Source organism: Bos grunniens, chromosome 18, assembly GCF_055505025.1.
Source record: "Bos grunniens cultivar Pamir isolate PY7600 chromosome 18, Bosgru_T2T1.0, whole genome shotgun sequence".
NCBI classification, from domain to species: Eukaryota; Metazoa; Chordata; class Mammalia; order Artiodactyla; family Bovidae; genus Bos; species Bos grunniens.
Window position 1 is genome coordinate 11,187,215 of NC_141182.1, and position 10,119 is coordinate 11,197,333.

At 48.8% G+C, this 10,119-nt stretch overlaps 1 long non-coding RNA gene across 1 annotated transcript; it reads left to right on the forward strand.

Moving 5' to 3' along the window:
* Nucleotides 1-364: 364 nt before the first annotated feature.
* Nucleotides 365-10,119, forward strand: LOC147353034 (uncharacterized). Its single transcript, XR_015145317.1, has 4 exons — nucleotides 365-446; nucleotides 2,219-2,308; nucleotides 8,403-8,468; nucleotides 8,672-10,119. It is a non-coding gene; the product is annotated as an uncharacterized LOC147353034 (long non-coding RNA).

The window sequence follows — 10,119 nt, forward strand, 5'->3', positions numbered from 1 at the left end:
TCTACATGTGATATTTGTCTTTTTCTCTCTGGTTTACTTCACTTAGTATGATAATCTCTAGGTCCATCCAAGTTGCTGCAGATGGCATTACTTTGCTCTTTTTTATGGCTGAGTAATATTCCATTCCATATGTACCGCATCTTCTTTATCCATTCATCTGTTTACATTCAGATTGTTCCGTGTCTTGGCTATTGTGAGTAGAGCTGTAATAGCAGCTGCTTTGTATAGTTGTTATGAGGTTCAAACAAGTTAATATTTTTCTTAAAGCATTTGGAAGCCTGGCACATAATAAGCGCTACGTACATGTTAGTTTATATCATCATTTTAACAAATGTGTTTTGCATTCCTTGTTTTTTTCCCCCTCAAGTTCTGCCCTAAGCCTTCAGGCAGCAGCCCCTGTTTTTCTCTGGGAAGGGAGGCCATAGCAGAAGAGCAGGAACAAAGACGTGAGTTTTATTTAGCTTTTGACTTACTAGACAGATTTTTGTTTCTTCTTTTTCTTTTGACATTATTTCAGACTTGTAGAAAAGCCACAGAAATACTCCAGAGGATTCTCCTCTGCCCTTCATTCAGCTTCCCCAGATAGGAACACTTACTGCTGTTCCTTGATCTTCTTTCTCTCTCCTCTAAATTATTTAAGAGGGAGTTACAGACATGAAACCCCCTTTATCTCTAAATACCTAAGTATGTGTTTCCTAAGAACACAGATGTTCTCTTCGGACGAAGGAGGCATTTTCTTCCATAACCCTGGTGTAATTATCTGAATCAGGGAAATGAACATGGATGCATTATGTAATCTAATCCGCAGACCTTATTCAGATTTTGCCGATTGTCCAGGAATGTCTGTTACAGCAAAAGATCTCAGATCATGAATCACACTCAGTTTTCTCATCTCGTTAGTATCCTTGAATCTGGATAAGCTTTTCACTTTATGCTCTTCTTTTATGATGCTGACATTTTAAAAAAGATGACTGACCAAGTGTTTTGTGGAATGTTCCTCACATCAAGTTTGTCTTACGTTTCTTCCTTATGAGATTCAGATGACATGTTTTTGGAAGGAATCTCACAGAAGGGATATTGTAAGTGTTAGTGCCTCATACCAGGGGCCATGTGCCTGTTCGCTGTGGGGCTCTTATGTCAATTTGATATCTTGGTTAAGATGATATCTGCCAGGTTTCTCCACTGAAAAGAGCCTATATTTTTTGGTGGTAAATATTTTAATTATCTTGTAGCGAGATGTATTGGAACTGTGTAAATGTCCTACCCCCATAAAACCTTCAGTCCCCAATTTTAATATCTGGTGATGATTCTTCCCTGAAACAAGCATTTTGTGATGGTTATCGGATGTTACTTCTCATTACGTTGTGCCTTCCACATCTGTCAGTTGGCAGTTTCACCTCAGGAAAACGTTTCCCTTCTCCTCCGTTCATTCATTTATTCACGCAGTGTATTTTATAAATGTATATTCCATGTGTATTATGTTATATACAAACATAGACTCATGTTTATTGTTACGGACTCATTCTTATTTCATGTGGTGGATTACATTTTTTTTCTGTATTTTCATGCTCAGGTCATCCCAGATTTGAGCAGCAGGAGCCCCTTCCAGCTGGCCCTATGTCCTTCTGACACAGCCCCATCAATTTTGGCTCAGCCTTCTGGCACATGGTGTTCCTGGCTTGCCTTGTACTTAATTTGCCCTAGTCCTGGAATCAGCCATTTCTCCAAGGAACCCTACTTCCTTTTAGTGGAGATTGTATCTAAATAGACATATTTAGTTGAGAAAATGGGTTGAGGGAAAAAAAAGTTCAGATCTCAAAAGCCAAATCTCAGGGACCACACAACAGATCTGGGCAGGATCTGGTTCTTCACCCTGCCCAGGCTCTCCACACAACGGGTGAGTGGGAGCCCAGACCCAGCTGTTGACCGTGGTCTAAGCAAGTCCCCGACCCCAGGAGGCGGAGCCCCCTCCTGCTGTAGGAGCTTGGAGACGGTTGCTTTCCCAGAATGCCTTGCAGCTAGGTGCAGACCTAGGATGTGTCTGTATGACTTCAGACTGGGAGCCTCTGATGTGAGGGAGCTGGTGTCTAGAGACTTGTCTCGGGGAGCTGTAGGGGCTTCAGGGACAGCAGGTGGTGGTGCCAGATTTAGACAGAATAAGAACATTAAACTATTGCATGCCGCATACCTTTACTAAAATGCTATTGTTTATCTGCAGTTTATAGTGGACTGGGTTGCCTGTGTTTCGGGGCCTAACAGGAGCGTCTGGACTCCAGTCCCATTGGGCCGCATGGCAGTCACCCAGCAGGTAGGTCCCACCCCCACCAGGCCTTTCTGTGGGGTGGTCTCTGGCTGCAGAATGCTCCCACCTGTGCCTCCAGCTCTCCTTGAGATTCTTGGGAATCCACAACATTCTTGTAATGGTCCATTTTTTGCTTAAATAAGTTGTGAGTGCTGTGAAGGGCCATCTGTGCCTGCCTCTCATTGTGCTGGAGTCAGGTGGGGAAAAAGAGAGGAAACCCCCAGATCAGTTCTGGAAACTGGAGCGGAGAAAGGTCTTGTTCCCCACTTCCTTCCAGAATTTGCAGAATTCCCCAGCCTGCAGACTGAAGACAGTCACCTACACGTCCATTCATCATCTACCATCTACTCGTCTTCCCATCCATTCATCCACCCACCCACCCTCCATCTGTCATCCATCGTCTACAATCTGTCCATCCATCATCTACCATCTGTTTATCCACTGTCTGTCCATCCCTCCATCCACCTGACATTCAGAATTGAACACCTGCTCTGTGCTAGGCACTGTCTGGGTCCTGGAGACACCACCGATGAAGACACAGCAGATACAAATGTGTCTGTTCCCACGTGGAGCTTGCCTTCCTGTAGGGAAGGCAGGCATTAAGACAAGTTACACACGTATGTCAGCTGGTGAGAAGTGCTGTCAAGATAAACCCTGAAGGGGGCGGGGAGCACTGAGGCAGGGGCTGTCGGTGTTCTACCCTGAGTGGTCAGGAAGGCACCTTGCAAAGGGGCGGCGCGTCCCAGGTGGAGGCAGCAGCGAGCCCCAGGGTGCTGGGGAGTCAGAGCGCCTGGTCCGAGGGACCCCACCGAAGCTGGAGGGAGGGAGGGCAGGGGCAGGGGAGGGGAGGCCAGAGTCCAGAGCGGTCAGGACAGCCCTGAGGCTGTGGGAAGGGCTGGGATTCAGCTCAGAGAAACCGGGGCTGCGAGTGGGACCTGAGCCAAGGAGGTTTGGGCTCTGATTCCAGTTTTAAAGGCCATTAAACGCCACCTCAAGGAGAAGCAGGGCCTTCTGAATGAACCAATTTAAACTTGAAACGACAGCAAAAACCAGGATGCTTTTCCCTGAATGACTGATTTTATTCTACCAAGTTCACTAGGCATGGGCAGGACTTGAGATCGAAAGGTCAAGTTACTTATAGGAGTGGGTGGCTGGAAAACTCCTCACACCTCATGGGCATCCCCTGTTTATTCCTCACCACAACCCTACAATACCCCATTTACAGATGAGGAAACAGGCCCAGTGTAGCCCAGCACCTTGTCCAGGGGAGGCCTGAGTGGGGTTGGCAAGGACAGTTTTCCTCCCCCACCAGCCTGGTGGCAGGGCAGCCTGGCTGGGAGTGAGCATGTGGATAGAGAGCCACTGTCCATGGCTCCCAAGGCCGCTGGGATGACCTGCCTACTTGTGGACGAGGCTGGCAGAGCCACGAGACGTCTGCTCCCAGATGGAAAATTGAAACCACGCTCTTCCGTCACTACAGCCATTTGTCACTGAACTGGGGTGCATATAAACAGCTTAATTCAAACCATACTGCCACCCCCTCCCCTCCCTCCTTTCCTGAGCCTTCCCCCGGCTAACTTCAGGAAGGTAACAGACACGGCGCAGTGTCAAAATGAAGGGCCCCATTTGCTACTCTTTGTTGAGCTGAGCCTGCTAAGATGCTGTGGGTTGTCTTCACAACAACACCAAGACTTAAGAATTATTACCAGGCCCACTTGTCAGATGAAGAAACTGAGGCCTGACTTAAATCGTTTGGCCAAAGTCATGCTGACAAGAGGCAGAACCAGGTTCTGGCCAGACCTTCCTGTAGAACCCAGATGCCACTCTGTGACCTCCACTGCTGACTTGGGACACACAGCAGCCAGATACACACCAGAACCCTGGACCTAGGCTGGATCCCAGCTCCACTCCACCTGCTGAGTGTAGTTGGCCTTGCAGAACCCTCTCTGAGCTCCAGTGGGAGACCCACCTGCCTTAGAGACTCATCACACACCTCACATGCGCCTGTGCTGGTTTTCATCCCCCAACTGCATGAGCATCAGCCTCTCACCATCTCGAAAGTCTATTTTTCACCCCCGCCCCCATCTGTATCATCAGACAAGGGAGTATAACTGAAGAATGAGGAGCTCCCGGGGTGGAGTCCTGTTGGGGCCTCTTGCAGCTATGTGACTTTGAGCAAGTTCCTTAACCTCTCTGTGCTTCCATTTCCTTAACTGTACAAGAGACATAAGTTCTTGTCTCAGAGCGATCATGAGGAGTCAGTGAGATAGTGTGTGTAACATGTTTGAAACAATTTTTAATAAAGGACTGGACTATTTAATAAAGGCTGATGGATAATAGCCAAGAAAGCCCTGTAAGTGTGTCGATAACATCACAATAACAAGTGAAAGGTTATAAAAATAACTGAGCAACAAGAAGTGATCATACCAGGAACAGGTGGATAAATGAGTGAGTGAGTGAATGAATGAATGCGAAACTGACCAGACTAGTTCAGGAGAAGTCCATGCAAGCCTGGCCCCTTTTTCCAGTTTCAGGAGCCCTGGGCTGCAGGTGAAGACATGTGGTTGTAAACTGAGCCCACACAGATGGAAGGGGGAGAATTTGAGTTCCCTTTGGGGGAGACCTGCAAGCCGGAGCCGCAGGCTGCTTCCTCAGCTCAGAGAAGAGGATTTGTTTCTGTAAGGCCTCCTTCCCCATGTTCACCCCGCCTACCTCCTTCAGTGATTCTGAATAAAATAGGGGAAAAGTGAAGGGGGATAGGTCTCTGGAGAGTCCTGGACCCAGGAAATAAAGGCTTCTTAGCGGTGTCGCTGAGATGACCTTGAGAGTGAGCGGCGGGTTAGATAGGAGTAATGAGGTATACTAGAGCATGCAGAATGCGTTCATACTGTGAGACCCCAGCAGTACAGGCCAGCCTTGGTCTATTGCTCTTCACTTGATCGCGCCTTGTGAATATCCATTTTTCACAGATTGCTGATTTGCGGTGACCCTGGGTCTGTGTGCTGTCCTTAGTCGCTCAGTCGTGTCTGGCTCTCTGCGACCTCATGGATTGTAGCCTGCCAGGCTCCTCTGTCCGTGGGAGTCTCCAGGCAAGAATACTGGAGTGGGTTGCCATGCCCTTCTCCAGGGGATCTTCCCAACCCAGCAGTCGAACCCAGGTCTCCCACACTGCAGGCGGATTCTTTACCATCTGAGCCACCAGGGAAGCCCAAGAATACTGGCGTGTGTAGTCTGCCCTTCTCCAGGGGATCTTCTCAACTCAGGAGTTGACCCCGGGTCTCCTGCTTTGCAGGCAGATTGTCCACCAGCCGAGCTACCAGGGAAGCCCACCCTGCGTCTGTCACGTGCCATTTTTCCAACTGCATTTGCTCACTTCCTGTTTCTGTGTCATATTTTGATAATTCTCTCAGTATTTCCAACTTTTTCATTATTGCTATATTTTTATGGTGATCAGTGGTCTTAGATGTGACTATTGCAGTTGTTTTGGGCACCATGAACCACGCCCATACTAGAAGGCAGATTTGATTCATGAATGTCGTGTGTATTCTGACTGCTCCGTGACCAGGTGTTCTCCTGTCTCTCCTTCTCCTTGGGCCTCCCTGTTCCTGAGATACAATATTGTAATTAGGCCAGTTAATAACCCTGAAGTGATCTCTCGGTGTTCAAGTGGAAGGAAGAGTCAAACGTCTTTCACTTTAAATCAAAAGCTGGAAACAAGCTTAGTGAAAGCCAAGGCAAGCCAAAAGCTAGTCGTCTCACACCAAACCATTAGCCAAGTTGTGAATGCAAAGGGAAAGTTCCTGAAGGAAATTAAATGGGTGCTCCAGTGAACACATGGACGATAGGAAAGTGAAACAGCCTTACTGCTGATACGGAGGAAGTTTGAGCAGTCTGGATAGAAGATCAGACCAGCCACGTTCCCTGAAGCCAAAGCCTAATGCAGAGCAAGACCCCTACTCTCTCCAGTTCTGCGAAGGCTGAGAGGTGAGGAAGCTGCAGAAGTGGTTCGTGAGGTTGAAGGAAAGACGCCATCTCTGTAACATAACAGTGCCTGGTGACACAGTGCACCGTGCAGAAGCACTAGCTCAGTTCATGCGTGACGGCCCTGCGGTGAATAGCAGACGTTCAGTGCAGGCGATGAGACAGCCATTAAGAACATTCATGATTCTTGGGAAGAGGTTCAAGTATCAAAATACACAGCCCTCATGGACAACTTTGAGGGGTTCAAAATACAGTGGCGGAATTAGCTGCAGATGTGGTGGGAACAGCAAGAGAACTAGCAGTGGGGCCTGAAGATGTGGCTGAATTGCCGCAATTTCATGATCAAACTTGAAGAGGAGATTCTCCTTATGGATCGACATGGAAGTGGTTTCGTGAGATGGAATCCATTCCTGTGAAGATGTTAAGACTGCTGAAATGACAACAAAGGATTTAGACTACGACCTCAACTTCGTTGATAAAACAGGTTTGAGAGGACCGACTCCAATTTTGAAAGAAGTTCTGTTGTGGGCCAGATGCTGTCCAGCAGCACTGCAAGCTTCAGAGAAGCTGTTCACCAAAGTCAGTCACTGCAGCCAGCCTCACTGGTGTCTCATATTAAGAAACTGCTGCAGCCACCACCCTGTCGGTCAGCAGATCAGTGCTGAGGCAAGACCCTCCACCAGCAAACAGAGGAGGACTCTCTGAAGGCCCAGGTGATGATTAGAATGTTAAAACAATGAAATATGTTTACATTAAGGCACATACATTGTGTTTTCAGACATAATGTTATTGCATGCTCAACAGACTACAGCATAGTGGAAATATAACTTCCATAAGCAGCAGGAAACCAAAATATTTGTATGATTTGTTGCAATATTTGCTTTATTGCAGTGGCCTGGAGTCAAGCCAGCAACATCTTGGAGGTTCCCCTGTATTATATTCCGTTAAAATGTTAAATTTCCTGATTTTGATCATTTTATTGTATTTGGGTGATAGAAAGTCATGTTCTTGGGAAATACACACCAGAGTGTTTAGGGAGAAAGGAGGCCGATGTCTGCAACTTACGTATGTATGGTATTTACATGAACACATAGAGAGAGAAAGAATAGGGCGAAATGTCAGTGGTGGTGAATTTGGGTGAAGGGTACACAGGAATCCCTTATATTCTTGCAACCTGTCTGTTGAATTTATACCAAAATAAAAAGTTACAAAAAATAATAACTAAAAAATGAGTAAGCAGCCCCAAACCTGTGATGTCACGCTGTATCCCAGCACTGCTCTTTCAGGTTCTCGATTTCCTCCAACCCTGAAACACGCTCATGCCGGCTTGGTCCGCCCCCCCCGCCCCCCCCCGCCAGGGCACTGGAGACTGTCCTGCTCAAGTGGGTGGCCCATTCCTCGGATGGTTTGGATGTCCTTATCCTCCTCCTCCTAGCTCGAGAGATGCCAGAAGCATCCACTCACTACATGCTGGGCTCTAGCGCTGACCCTGGTGGGTCAGTGAGAGAGACCCTGCCCCCACCTTCAGGGAAGCAACAGACACAGGACAGGAATTACAAGGGGAGGAGGGTGGGAGGAGAGGGGCTCAGGGACCCAGTAGTCTGGAGCAGGGTGGGAGCAGGAAGGCTTCTAGGTGGAGATAGTTTACACCAAGATCCAAAGGAAGAGGAAAAAGCTAGGAGAGGAGAAGGGGCAAAATGCTTCCCAGCAAGTCTGTGAGTTAGGTGTCCTGAGCCCATTTTACAGGTGGGAAAACTGAGGCTCCAGGTGTGTAATTAACTTGCCCCAAAACAGGTGCCATGGCTGGGACATGCTGGCCCTGGGATCCTCACTGCCCCACCTTCCTGTAAGTGAGAAGGGTGGCATCTATGGGAACCGGAGACAGCTCTAGGAGGGGGGACATCTGGGGTAGGGGCTGCCTCTTCCATTCCCAGGAGGCCAGGATGTAGATAACCAGCAGGATTTTCAGGCACCACTGTCTCCAGTCTCTACTTATTGCGGAGCTATTTCCCCAGAATTCCATAATCTTAAGAGCCAGGTTTCTCCCCTGATAATGAAATTGGAGAGATCACTCCAAGGGGAAAATCGGGCCACTCAACCTGCCCTCTCAACTTCTCAGCCTTCTACCTGCCAGAGCTGCCGGGATGTCCGGGGAGCGGGAGAGCACCGCAGACCAGATGCCCAGGTAAGGAGCCAGATGCATAGCCCTGCCGCTTAGAAGCCTGATGTCTCGAGTCTGGGCCTCCGTCTTGTCCCTAAAACACCGGCACCAGTGGTGCTGCAGCCTTGGCTCAGGGTTGGACGGCTTTATAAGGACAGCGGTGGTGTTGATCAGAATGACGGTCGTTTTGAGACTGAAACACCTCATTTTCTCCCTCTGTGGCCCAGATACCGAGGAATGAGGTCCAGTCTCCTTCTCTGGCCGGCTCCACTCCTTCCAGACTGTGTGGTGGTTTTTCCCCTCATTGCTTTGCCAAAAGTGAGTCACAGACTTAACCACCTGCCCTTCGGAAGAAAATCATTATTTTAACCAAGAAGACAGGGATGGCAAACCTTAGGAAACAGTAGGAAACTCCTAAGGTGTCAGCAGGGATGGGTCTCAGACTCCACATTCACCCCACGGTGGCCTCTTGGTGTGTCTGCTGCAGGGGCTTCAGGGACCTAACCCCAAAGTACAGTTGGGGAGAGGGATTTAAGAGGCTGGCACCTGGAAAGATTCCAGCGGCTTCTGTGTTTAGGCTGGACCTGTGGCCTCAGCTTACCTGGGCAAGCTGCCTTTCAAAACGGCCCCAGGAGGCTCCGTCACTGATAATGGTCCTCAGTGATTAGCGTGGTCAAAGGACCACTGCATCTCCTGACTCCAGGAGAGGGGACATCCCTCCATCCATGCCCAGGAGGCAAGGATGCAGATAACTAACAGGATTTTCAGGGACTGGAGACCAGTCCCTGAGACAAACTGAGTTATTTTTGCTGGGCTATTTCCCTAGAAATTCTGTAGACTGAGAACCAGATCTCCCCCCTGAATAATGACATTGGAGTGTCATGGCATCCTCAGCATTTAAGATGGCCATGCCAAAATTTTGTGGCCATACAGAGATGTGCTGCACTGGGTGATCACATACCCTGAAACACGACGTGAATGATAAGGCTGCTCTAGTACTGTGTTGATGGATTGCTTTCACTCATCTAACGCAGATGTATTCTCAGAGTGCTTGCTCTTGGCTGAGCACTGACGATAGGGAGCTTCCCAGGGCGCCATGATTCAGGGAGGCCGGATGGTGGGCCCATTGACACCCGTGAGAATGGCAGTCGGTGGCGGGGTTACGTGGTGCTATGAAGTGGGAGTGCTTGTGTGTGCAGTCAGGGAGGCTTCCTGGAGAAGGAGTCCGGTGTTTATCCTAAGAGCAATTGGCTACAGCAGTTGAGGTTTTAATCAGGGGGTGATGGTGATCAGATTTGCATTTTGAAAGTGTGTTCTGCCGACATTGTGGAGAACAGCTTGTTGGAGTTGAGGGTGGGAGCCAGGGAGGAGGCTGTCGCCCACCCCTGGTGAGAGGCCTCAGCCAAATATTTCTGAAGTGCTTCCCACTCTCTGGGCTGAGGGGATGGAGAAAGGTGGATGGGTTGAGAGATACTGAACGGACCATCCTGACAGGACTCGGGTTCACAGGTTTGGGCAGAAGGAGAAGTCAGAGTCACAGTTGCCTCCAGGTGTCCGGCTTAGAGAATTGGGCCAGGCGGTGTCTGCTCGTCCAGGTAACTCATGTGAGAGGGGGAAATAAAACTCTTTGTCATCATAAACTTAAAAAGTACAAAACGTAGCTTACAGTACAATA